At 27.9% G+C, this 14,195-nt stretch overlaps 1 pseudogene; it reads left to right on the forward strand.

Moving 5' to 3' along the window:
* The first annotated feature begins 1,527 nt into the window (after nucleotides 1–1,527).
* LOC114392770 lies at nucleotides 1,528–4,247 on the forward strand (annotated as a pseudogene).
* The last annotated feature ends 9,948 nt before the right edge of the window (nucleotides 4,248–14,195 follow it).

Here is a 14,195-nt window from a genome sequence, read left to right on the forward strand (position 1 = left end):
CCGGTACATTGGGTTAAGATTTTCATTCTTTTGCGTGACCTATTATTACTTTCCAAAATATTGATGGAAATTCAAATTGCTCTTAAGTCTTATCCATTAACAACAATTGTTTCTCTCACGATATTAGCATAACCAATAAGTATATTGGAAGAGCACAATTGCTCGTATATTCCTGAGCAAGAGTACCTACCACATTTCTAAATCAATTATTTCATCATAGTTACAAAGTTATCAAATAACAAGAGACAGCTCAGAGTTTACTAAATAACATGTTCAAGCCCACACTGATCATGTTTGACTGTTACCTAGCACTGTAAACTGTAAAGTAAACACATGTTTGACACCAACAATACTATGGTTTTGTTCTGTCATAATGGAAACCAACAAAATGCTGTCATCTTTTAGTTCAATTTGTATTCCTCATCATCAGGTTTACTGATTTGGGAGAATTTGCTTAATTCCAATCTACCTTCATCCCCAAGAAAGTAAAGCCCAAAATTTGTGTTATGTTGCTTAACCAAAAGCCAACACACTAATCGGTCTTCCTTGTTTAGGTTTTTTTTTTTAATCGACAATTATTAATTATCAGAATTAGTTTTGTTTGGAGAAAAGATTGAACCGTTCTCCTCCTTCCCTTGTACCTTAACTGTTAGAATGTTATGAGAATATTAGTATTTATTTGTTTGAAGTTGGTACAATTTCTGATCATTTGTAAATTGTGATTCTTCCGCAATTTGGATCAAATTGGATGCATGCATGATACATGAGTAATGTCTCAAAGTCAAAGAAGTCGAGTTCATTCAAATGTTATAGATTTCGAATTTCCTCATTTCTTTTATTTCCATTGTTACTATTCATCTGTCTTTTTTATTTCTTCCAAGTTTATCACCATTAATACCTAAAATGCATAAGATATTTCATCAAAATCTATGATGGGATTTCAACATAAGATGGCGAGGGAGAATTGTTTCAAATATCAAGTAATACTCCTTTCTTGAATCATTTTTTTTTCATTAATGATAAACGCTTCGCTTTCATTCTTCTTTATTTTTTGCATATTTTTCACACATAAATACTATTTATTTCATTTCACATTGATTGTCATTTTAATATTTAGTTTATCTCATATTGATTGACATTTTCAGTTTTAATAAAACATTAAAATTTTATTCTAATTTTATCCCTATTAATATTATTGTCTTAGAATACTTAATATTTTTTATAAGAAAATCAGAAAGAAAAAAAATAAATATATTATAATAAAATTAATTACTACTAATGAATATTACTATTTAGAAATAATTGATTTTCTTAATTTGTGTAAAAAGAAAAGAAAGAAAAAGAAAATCCTAGCATGAAAGAAGTAATATTGAGAATTGAGATTAATCAATTGCTCATTTTTTAAATTGTATGTAAAATTTCCCTGAATTAGTAGCTGTTGAGGTATTTTCTAATCCAGGAAAAAAAAAATAATAAGAAGATGGATCCCATTATTACATTAGCAAGGAGTTGACACTGACAGTGTGTTAGGCAAAGCATAGAAATAAAAAGTAGAAACAAAGACTCGGTGTGTTAAGTTGTTCTTGTCCTTGACTTTGTTTGTGAGTTGAAATCTGAAGCTGAATTGTTGAGTTTTAGGGTTTGAAGTTGGAACTGAAAGAATGGCGGGGTGTCGTAGAGACGCATTATTGCTGACAAGAGATAAAGGCCAATCATCGGTCGGATCTCGAATCGTCGTCACCGGAGTTCTCTTCGGCTGCATCTTCGCCTTGTTCACCGGAGTTCCCACTCCACTTCACATTCCCAGCCCTTCTAAGGTTTTCATGTTCCTCTTTCTCTTTCTCTTTCGTGTCTTCAAATTCAGTGTTAGGAGTACTGTTATATCAGCTAAATTTTATTCTCGACCAAATTACCTTCATTTTATAGTTCAATTTCTATGCACTTACACTTTCAACTAATCACTGTTAGAAATCATCCAAGGTATGACTTTTAAAATAAAAAAAAGTTAACAAACTTACCATAATTGGACAACAGTGTAAAAAAAATAAAAAATACTGTTATTGCATACCCTATGAAAATTGAAAAGTGCTTGAAATTAATCAGTCATCGTAGTTCTTAATATTAACCATCTCTCTATTTTTTAATGTTAGGGACCAAATCGACTTGTGATTACTAATTCAAGAACTAAATTGATTAAGTTTGTAATTTTAAGGGCCAAATTGACTCGTACTATCAATTTTAGGGACTAAATTAAAAGATAGTTGTAATAGTCAGGGATTAAATTTGCTTTTTTTTTTATATAATATGGAGAGTTTTATTGACTTTTACTTGTAATTTTGGGGGTTTTTTTTCTCTAATTACACCTTCTCTCTCTTACCTTTTCTCAAAATACACTACTTTTTCAAAAAATTCCCAAATTGCACCACTTTAATACAAATCTAATGAACCGTACATTATTTTTTTAAAATTATTAAAATAATATAAATATTATATTATATAAATATTTTTTTAATTGATTTTAAAAATACTTTTTTATTAAAATAATTTTTATAATTATTTTTTAATTTTTAATTATATATGCTTTTAAATTTTACTTTGTTTTTTAATTTATTTTAATATTACTAACTAATTTTCTCATTTTTTAATTAACGAACGTAATAAAACAAAAACATTCTCATGATACTAAATAAAGAAAAAAATCAATAAAAAACTAAATGCATTTAATATATATATATAAATGTTTACTAAGTAGAAGGATGAGTATGAAGAATATGCAAGAGGATATAAAATTATTAGTTACATTGACTTACTGTTGTTAGATGGTTTCATCTGCATGCAAATCACCAGAACAAGTTAATGCACTTAAAGTTGATATTCTATCAGCAAAAGAGAAAAATTCCGAGCTGAAGAAGCAGGTCAAGGATCTTATGGAGAAGCTGCGTTTGGCCGAGCAAGGAAAGGGTCATGCTCAGGAACAGTTTGTTGTGCTTGGTGAGAGCCACAAGGCTGGGCCTTTTGGAACTGTCAAGGGTCTCAGAACCAATCCACCTGTCATTCCTGATGAATCTGTGAACCCCAGATTGGCCAAGATCTTGGGGGAAGTTGCTATTTATAAAGAACTTATTGTTGCTCTTGCTAACTCTAATGTGAAGGAGATGTTGCAGCTATGGTTCACCAACATCAAGAGGGTTGGCATACCTAATTATTTGGTTGTTGCCTTAGATGATAACATTGAAGAGTTCTGCAAATCCAATGATGTTCCTGTTTATAGAAGGGATCCTGATCAAGGTGTTGATGTGGTTGGTAAGAGTGGTGGTAGCCATGCTGTTTCAGGATTGAAATTTCGTATTTTGAGAGAATTTCTGCAACTGGGTTACAGTGTTCTTCTCTCGGATGTTGATATTGTGTACTTGCAGAATCCCTTTGATTACCTCTATAGGGATTCAGATGTGGAATCTATGTCTGATGGTCACAATAATAGCTTACGGGTATAATGATGTCTTTGATGAACCCTCAATGGGTTGGGCTCGGTATGCTCATACCATGAGAATATGGGTTTCTAACTCTGGTTTCTTTTACATAAGGCCCACTCTTCCTTCAATGGAGCTCTTGGATCGTGTTGCAACTCGGCTCTCTAAAGACCCAAAATCATGGGATCAGGCAGTTTTTAACGAGGAGCTCTTTTTCCCTTCGCATCCCGGTTATGATGGACTTCACGCTGCAAAGAGGACAATGGATATGTACCTTTTTATGAACAGTATGGTTCTCTTTAAGACTGTCAGAAAAGATGCTAAGCTCAAGAAGCTGAAGCCAGTGATTGTACATGTTAATTACCATCATGATAAGTTTGCAAGGATGAAGGCAATAGTTGAGTTCTATGCCAATGGGAAACAGGATTCACTGGATCATTTCCCGGATGGTTCTGACTGATAGAAACATTAGTATAAATATGTTTCTAACACAGGAAGGATTCGTACGCTCAAATTGATGTGATACAGAGGCAATCATTTCAGTTCACCTCCCTGGATCATTTTTTTATCTCAATGTACTTTCTGTTGAGTTTTACAATTTGTTGTGTTTGACGATTAAACATGTTTTCTGTAACTTTGTATATATTTCTTCTCTGCCATGAGATGAAATTCAATGTCTCTGCAATGAACTTGGCCGTTTTGACGTTGTTTTTTAATGTAAAGAAATTAACTGTGTATTACAGTTTTTGGGATATGAAATCCACATAGCTGGTTAGAGATTGTTGTGGGAATATTTAAGCTATTGTTGCCTGCGTATTGGTTTCAAAGTGACCTGGAAAATGTGCAAGTGCAATCAGTAGGAAGGAGAAATGGTAAGTCTGATCTTGAATATTTGTGTGTTTGGGCGTTTGTTGTGGTTTTTTCATCAAAATTTATTGGTTAGATTTGGCTCTTTTCTTTTGCTAGTATATTTGTTCCTACCCGTCATTATTTTCCTCACTTCACATGGCAGGTTACTATTTTTTTTTTCCTAACATGAATGATGGATCACATGACAGTCACATATAGGAGAATTGAGTTGTGGTGGTAGGCAGAAAATCTGTATGGTTTAATTGAAGTTTAGGTGAGTCAACGCATCTAAGGGTACAAATAGTGCCCATGAAACTGTGAGAATAATACAACCTGTCATCTAGGCCAAATTTTTTGGTTTTTTCTTTGTGTGTTGGTGTCTTATGTGGGTACAATAGTGGATTTATTTAGTATTTCCTACATTCTTTTTACATTTTAGAATCTTTAGTTGTTCTTTTATACAGCTCACTTTATAAAAAATTATGTGCATTAAATAATCACATCATGGTTAATTACTCTTGTCTATTTTTTTGTCAGCATGACTTTACACTTTTCTAAATGAGACAAAAGGTCATATATTGATCGTCTAACAAATTTTACATAATTATTTAATCACAATTAATTATATAGGATAAGTTTGTTGATTTTTAAAATTATTTTACACCATTAGTATTTAGATGTTAAACTCTTTCTAAATATAAAAAAATTACTAGTATATTGACATTAAAAAAAGAAAAAAAAAGTTATGCAGTGATAGTGTATAAAATTTTATACAATCATCAAAATATAATTTATTGTGTATGGTAAGTTCATTCACTTTTAAAATAATTATCTTAAAATCAAACGATGGTGTATCATTGGATAATGATATAAAATTATTTTATATCGTTAATACATAGACATTAAACTCTTAAAAAGATGATTTTAATTCTTACGTACAATTTTACACTATCATTCTATTACAAATCAACTTTCAAATTACTTTAAGATCATTATTTTAAAAGTCAACAAATTTATCATATATAGTAGATTTTAATTGGACGATTGTGTAAAACTTTTTTTTCTTTAAAAGAATATTGGAAAGATAATTGAAGTGGAGAGACAAATTAATTAAATTAGTGAAGTTGTTAATGAAGATAATTTTAAAAAGTTTAGATAGTTATTATAAATAAGATTACTAACTAATCTTAACAAATATTCTTGATATGTGAATTAACTGAAGATTCAGAAAAAATGTTAATATTTTCAATTAATGTTATGAGAGAAAGCTTGTTTAAAAGAGTGTGTATTTTTGGCATTTTTCAAAATTAAAATATCTTATAATAAGAAATAGAGATAGAATCATAGAATCACAAAAATTCTACTCAGCACGTGACGGGGTAAAGTATGAGTCATCACTTTTTTTCATTTATCCTTTAGAATTTTCTTCTTCTTTTGACCCATTAATTCGTATATTTCTGTGGCTTGCTTCACTATCTAAGATTATTGCCAATAATAAAAAAAATTGCATACGTCCTGCACCGCTTGTGTAGTACTTCACTCAGAAGTTTCTCCCTTCGTGTCTAGATGACCTCATCCTGTGCATGACAAACAATTAGAAAAAAAAATGCGTTTAGAATATCTGCAAATATCTATTTATTAGAAAAAAATATTAAATACCTTTTTTTTATCTATGTAGTTCACCTGAATCTTGATTTCGGTTCTTGTAATATAAACTTTTTTTAAAATTCTTTTTTATCTTTATGTTGACTCGTTGGCAAGTGTACCAAATCGTCACAAGTAATAAAGTAATCGGAAGTCCGAGTGTCGAATCCACAGGGACTTTGTTTGTACTTAGATTAATGCAAATTCAATTTAAAAGCAAGAGATAACAATTTAAAATAAAAGATAAAGAAAGATAGAAGATAAGGTAGAGAAAAGATAAGATATTTAAAGATAAAATTAGAAGATAAAAGAATTAAAGATAAAATTGAAAGATAAAAAAAAAGATGAAAGATTAGAAAAGTGAAAGATAAGAAAGATAAAATATTTAGATAAAAAAAAAAGAAGATAAATTCAAGATAAGATAATGTTGGGAACTGACTTGCCTAGCCTGCCTAGGATGTACGAGTTTATGATTTTTTCTTTACCAATTCATTTACTTGACCCCGATGCCTCACGATGACAAGCCTATTTTACCTATCTATCCCCCAAATGCCTTTGCAAAGACTCAATAGATAAAATGCATGAAGTTCTAATTCTAGATGTTTGCTTTGGCGCATGAGCATAATGCAATCACTCTATGCCTAGCAATGATTTTATTATGATATCTTTTCTTCTTGTTCTATTAAAAATTATCCTCTCCCGAGCGTCTAACCCCTAAAACTAATGCATGCATATCTTCTTTAAATCTTATTTAGAAATTACCCTCTCCCGATCATCTAACCCCCCTAACAGAATATGAAGATGAATATGCAAGGTAAAAACAGAAAAGAAAATAGGGAAGAAAAACCTGGTATTGCATTGATAAATAGTGAAGAGTACTTCTAGGCCTGCTAGGCCCTAAGGGTTTAGCCACTCATGGCCATTGAGGGCTTTACAATGAGAAGGGGTGAAAGAAAGGGAGTAAATGAAACCCCTAGGAGAGGGGGTTCTGTCGTGGTGTGTTCTTTCCTTTGGACTGACTCTCTATTTATAGTGTTGAAGTGGGCCTTCGTAGGCGCGCTCAGCGCAACACCCCTCGCTTAGCCCGTGTAGATCGCGCGCTTAGCTCGCGTGTTGTAGGCTTAGCGCGTTCTTCTGTTGGATCACAGGCTTAGCGCGTGACGCACGCTCAGCGCGCGTCTTGGGCTGGGCCTGCTTCAGATTTTCTTCTTTTCTTCAATTTTTCTGGCCTTTTTGCTTGTTACACCTCCAATTTTTATATCTGCAGTCAAAATTCAACAAAACATAATTATTTAATATTTAAGCGCAAATAACTGCTAAATAATTATTTTTAAAGACAATTTTACCTTATTTTCTATTATCAAAATATAATTATTTAGCAGTTATCACTTTATAATTTCATTCATTTAGGGTTTGGTCTCTATAGTTTTCTTCTATTTATTGGTTCCTTTAGCCTCATGTAGTTTAGGTTCTGATCCTTACATCCCTGATGGTTATCTCTTAAGTAATACGTGTGTTAGCATATTGCAGCTGTTACAGGGAGCAAGCTATAAATGGAATTGAGTATAGGAACTAAAACTCAAACTTATAAAATATAGGGACCAGAATTAAAATTTAGGTAAATTATAAGGATGGAAAATATATTGTAGTCAATAATTTTTTTTTTCTCCCAGTTACTAAAAGGTTTTTTTTTTTTTTTACAAAACTTAGTTATGTGCTGTTTTCTAATTAATTTTTTTTTTATATTTTTTAAAGTAAATTTTTATATTTTTAAGACACTGAATATATTTATTTTCTAAGTACATTTTTATTTCAATTAATTTTGAATAAATATTTTTAAAAAAACTTGAGGCAAGTTGTAAAATTAATTATTTTTTGATAAAAAATAATCTCGACTTGAACTCTTATATAAATTTGTTTCGGGTGCTCATTTATGCGAGTCTTCATGATTCCGTGTGTAATTTGCAGGTCGTCTCGTGAGTTCAATTTTTGGTTTAATTTGTATGTACTTAAAAAATTGTATTATCAATCAATTATAAAAATTATTATTGCTATAGTTTTCAAGAAAATTACTGTAAATATTAGACTAAAATAGAATTTTGGTTTATTATCTATTTTAGATTTCAATTTAATTTCTTAAGTTAAAAAAGTTTTACTTAGATCACTTAAAAAATTCTATTAGACTAAATTAAATTAGCTTTTCTAACAATTTATCACACTAATTGGTCAACTTGATTACATATAACAAATTGTAAAAAACGTCACCTCAAGCCAAACCAAAGTGAAACATTTTATACTATTTAGCTTAAAAAATAACAAATCTACCATAGTACATTTGATACATAAGCTTACCATAATACATAAGAGTTTATGATTAAAGACAATATCAAAACCTTGTACTATTACGCACATATACTATTTATTATTTATTAATTTTTCTAAATCTCACTATTAATATATTTACTAGATAATATTAAATATATTTTTTAATTTTTCAACCTATTAAATATATTTTACAATTTTATTTAATATTTTTTATAAACTAGTATTACGAAAATTCAGTCTGCATAAAACATTACTACTCTTTTTCACTCTGACTCTTTGACTCTTGTTTGTGTTCTAAGACCAGATAGAGTCAGCAGTCTGCATTTAATTAATTTGATTGTCTCCTAATTCGGTTTGAAAGGTGATGTTCAGTTTTTGTCTTTTGACTTTTGAATAACTTGCAGAAATTAATAGCTTAAGAATAAGCTAGCAACTGTCTTTTTGGATGAATGAAATCCTATCTTTGTACTTTGAAATCAAAATAGGAATTTCACTGTGTCAAGTGTCAATTGTCAAGCAAGGTACTGGATTATTGACAAAATTATTCACTTCTTATTGGTTCCTAACAACATGTACTTTTTTTTTTTATTTGATTCCTATAGACATTATCTTAATTTATTTTTCCCTTCAGCGTGTAATATTGGACTCATTTATTTAAGCTTATTTTTATAAAAAATATTTTTTAATAAAATAAATAATTTGATGTTTTTATGTGTTTGTCTAAATTATTTTTTTCTTTGACAAACATTTTTTTGCTTTTTTAAGAATGAAACTTTATCTATTTCTTAAAAAAATTGTTTTAATTTTTAAAAAAATTTAAATAATAATAATAATAATAATTGCATCATTATCGTTAATTATTTTTATTTTTTTCACATTTTACTCTAAATAAATTAATTGTCACATTTTACTTCTTAACCTTTTAAAAACTTATAAATTTTACCTTTTGTTTGAGCTTATGTGGAATGCTGTAATAATTACATATTTTTTATCTTCAGTTTTTTATTTTATATATATATATATATATATAATATGATTAAGGTAATAACTATTATGTAAAATTAATTATGTATTTATTGTTTTTATAATAATGATTAAAATTATTATCATTTAAAATAAAATTTTGTTTCAGTTTTATGTGTAAAAATAATAATAAAAATAAATAAATATTAATAGGTTTCTGAATCCGTGATGGTGAGACGCACTTTTTAAAGCATTTGTAAGTGAACTTTTGATCATGAGTTTGTCTAGCAATTACTTTCATTGAGAAAACATCTTATTATATCTTATTTTAGATAAGGGCACAATCTTCAAGGTAAAATAACGATTATTTACTTGATAATATTTCTCCATTTATCTCATTTTATATATCCTTTAAGGTAATACACATGTTTTGATAAAATGATTGATTGTATCAATTTATATGATAAAATAATATTATCTGACTATTATTTTTATTATAGCAGTAGGTAGGTAGATAGTAAAAAACCTAATTCAATAACATTATAGCTAGGTTACAAAATAATTTATAAGTATATTATTTAAAAAACTATTAATATTTTTAATATTCTAAAATGATAACTAAATTGAGATAAAAATATTTTAAAAGAGACCACTAATTAGAAAATGATAAAAATAATGATCAAATGTAGAAGATAGTTTAAATTTGGTCTACGAAATTGATTTCTTGACCCTTAGAAAATAAAATTAGCATATCGGGGGTAGGAATATATTGTTTTGTGTGCATCCAGCTTAGTACTTAGCTCGGAGTATATGCCTATACTAATTTTGTGGTTAAATTACTCTATAAGTCTTTCAATTATGTGACAATATTTAATTAGATTTTATAACTTTTTTTTAATTGAATCTTTACGCTTGTATTTACTTTTTAAATTAGATCATTTTATCTAATTACTGTTACGTAAAATTAAGCAAAAAGACTCCATTAATTCATGAATCCAACATTGTCATTCTATACGTTTAAATTAAGTATTTTTACCTCTACAAATACCAATATTAATTCTCATATTTACAGGCTCTAAATCCAATAACTTCAACTTCAATCTTTAAGTGGTATTCTCATTTATATGTAAGTTCACTTAAATCAAGTATTCTTTTACAAATTTTTGTATTCTAGACTTCACCATAAAACAATTTTTTTTGTAAACTTACACAATTAACTCGAGTAATTAAACTTTTATAACGATAGTTAGATAGAAAAAATTAATTAAAAAAACAAATACAATTTTAAAGACCCACTTAAAATACATATTCAAGTTCAAGAAGCAAATTGATAAAAAAAAATTCAAAGACTTAATTAAAATCTATTAAATAATTCAAAGATATGCATAATAATTTAACCTAACTTTAATTAGTAATTAATATTGGAACTCCGAGCAATAGATTGCACATTCTAAGTATTAACGATAATTTAAAAACTAATTAAATTCTAATATCTTTTTAAGGAACTAATTTGATTAGGATGTAAATAAACTTCTGTCCATCGTAAATATAGTCAAATCAACCTTAAGATAATTGTATCCAGTTTAGTATGGTTTAATTTTAGAAGTGTCAAACTTTATCCATGTCATGTCAAGAGTTAAGTCTCCAAGTTAAAAATAAAAAAGTATCAATCAACACAATTTATCCAACTTGACCCATCTTTGTTTTTTGTTCTCCAAATTTTAAATAATGTTATTCAATACTATGCAATAATTTGTGGTAAAGTATGTATCCCGCAAAACACTGAATTATAGAAGGAAGAGGTCCATATAAATTTGAAGGACAATAATAAGAAGAGGTTGCACTTGGTGGTTCCAAACCAAGTATTGAAAATCAAAGAAAGTCTAATTTAGTTAATGAAGTAGGATATTCAATTTTTACTAATAAATAAATAAAAAATAAGTATTGAAATGCAGAGCTAGAAGAAAGTATTACTCACAAGACTCTGTTGGTTTCTTTCACTTGTTTGGGAAATATTGTGGTGGGTTGCAGCAGAAGGAGGTCCTACTATTCTTCATTTTGAACAACAACGTCATGGTCATGTCATGTATTCTTCCCAATCACCCCACGTGCTCTCTCAGTCTCGTGCCATTTCTGTCACCCATTTTGAATTTGGGGCCCTCCTTCTCTCCATTCTCATCATTATTTGTTTTTATTTTAAAAAAAAACTCTTTTCATATGGTTGAAAAATGTAAATATCATTAAATTGTATTTTTTTATAACTTTTAAGATAATTATGATAATCTATAAATTTATCAATTATCATATATTTACATTGTTAGTGTATAACATTTTTTTCTCTTATTAAAAATTATAAAATAACAAAAATATTTTTTATTAAAAAATCACAAGTAAAAATTATCGAAGACTCACATTTAGATTTTCAACTAATTCTAATTTAAATTAGAAAGTGTTAAAAAAAAAGTATGTTAGGATACTCCATCCCCATGGAAGTGCTTATTTGGTGCAAACTCATTAAGCACTCGGTCTTGTTAAGAATATGTCCATTAGGACAAGTTCTTATCAATTATTTATGTAGCAGTAGATGCTTATATAAACATTGGTTCTTTAAATATTTTCTGAGTCTCATTTACTTGTATTTTTAAGAAATAATAATAAAATGAAAAAAACGAGATTATCTGTAAGACTCATTTCATCAATATTTTTTTTTTATCGTTGTTGAATTAGATGAGTGACTTAAATTATAAAAAGTAAATATCAATGATGTGTAATGAATAATGATTTTTTTAAAAATAAGCTTAATGATTAATGATGAAACCTATTAGAACCTAAAATGCTGAAAAAAATGAAAATAACCTTAGAAGATGGATAGGAATATATTACTATCGTTTCTCTTTCTTGCCATGGCTACCAATAATGTGATTCTTATGAAGTGAAGAAGTCAAGTGGTCCATTTGCATTATTATTATGCATCACTTAATGAAGAGTAGATTGCAGCTATATTATTAAGTTCTTTGTTGAATATTTAGACATAATTTTAGTTGGCTATCATTAATGCTACTGACTTAACATTGTTGCTGGTGAGCTGTTGGATGCAAATACACAGTGCAATATTGTTATTATGAATGAAATTTGACATTGCATTGACTGAACGTTTTAATGTACTTTTTTAATTTTTATTTTTACCTGCAAACACGAGAATCCAACCGAAATAATGAAATGAAAAAACACTGTAGGACAAAAGAAAGAAAATAAAGGGGAAGGCTCACGATGCCCGTGGAATAATCTAAGCTATAAAGTAATGACATTCAAGTACTTTGATGGGAAGATACTATTATCTCAGTTTATATGAAAAGGGAAAAATAAACAGAGAAGAGACTAAAATACAGATGATAATATATGTTTAAAAACTAATAATTTTTTGAAAGTAAAAAAATTCACGTTTTTATAATTCAAATTTTAAATTTTTTTCCTCTTGCTCTTTTATTTATTTCTCCGTAACAATTAAAGAGATGATTAAAGTTAGATTATTTTTGGTTTTTTATACAAAAATGAAAAACTTAGTAGGCAAGACGCTGTTGAAGGCGTCAATTAAATATAAAACCAAACCAATTTATTATGATAACAACTTGAGAATATTTTATAAAAGTTAATGAAAAAAATTGTGAATTTTATTTATCAAATTTTTATGATTGATATTTGACGGGAAACTTATACCATTTGAGTAAATTTATTTGCAAAAGACACCCAAAATAACCATTTACACACGAAAATAATCCCAATACTATCAACTTTTTAACCTCATATTTATTGGAGTATTAAACATGTATTAATATTTTTTTTACAGATTACCGGTAACTAAGCAGGATAACCATATTGCGTAAAACAAAAAGTAGGATAATTCTAGATTATAATTTTTTTTCTTAAGTATTTAACGTAATTAAATATCTAATCACTAGTGTAAATTGATTCAGGCTATCAATGATCTGAGTGAGTGAATATTTAATAATGCGTTTACAAACACATTCTATTAAATAAAGTGCAGAAACAATATGATAAGTAGTGTTTAATAAAAACACAAATTTCCAATTATCTGTGAAAAAAGAGTATCAAATATACAGTAATAGTATCTTCGTTAATGTCGACACTCATTGACAAATCCTACGTGGTACCAGTGGCATGCGTAGTTACTCGTGTCCCCATCAACATTTGTTAAAATAATAATAATAATAATAATAATAATAATAATAATAATAATAATAATAATTTTCCGAAAGAAGAAAAGAATAGATGTGCAATTTTGCAGTTTTGCTGAGAATAGATGCTTACCATAAAAATAGTCGCGCTTTCGCATCGCTGGTAAGAATAATACAATCAAAACTAAAAAAACTATAATAATTATCCTCATTGTTTTTTTTTGTTCTATTATGATTTTGCTGAGTGTTGAATATTTGTTGAAAAGAGAAAAGTGACCAAAACATCTCTTAACACACTACTTTAATTAAAATCATGAGTCCCATTAATTTAGAAATGAGGTTGAGAAATACATGTATTCTTTATGAGAAATGGAGTAATTTTTTTCTTAAGATAAATTCTGTTCAAATTAAGTACAACGATAAAGATAGATTTTTCTCATAAAATATTTAACATAATTATACGTTTAAAACTAGAACCGAAATTTACTGATTAAATTAAAATTATTTTATAATATTACTTATTCTTAAATATAAAACTTTTTTAAGTTTTATTTTTTTATAAGATTCTTTTTATGTTCTCTTTTATATTAATTATTTTTAAAAAAATATCTTTAATTATTTTACAATAAATATTACGAATCAAAAAGATAAATACATTCTCTCACTTACAAGGATTAGAGAAAAAAACAATCACATTAATTATATAAAAAATAATTAACTAAAAAAATGATATGTTCAATAATTTTAA

Source organism: Glycine soja, chromosome 17, assembly GCF_004193775.1.
Source record: "Glycine soja cultivar W05 chromosome 17, ASM419377v2, whole genome shotgun sequence".
In the NCBI taxonomy this organism is placed as follows: Eukaryota; Viridiplantae; Streptophyta; class Magnoliopsida; order Fabales; family Fabaceae; genus Glycine; species Glycine soja.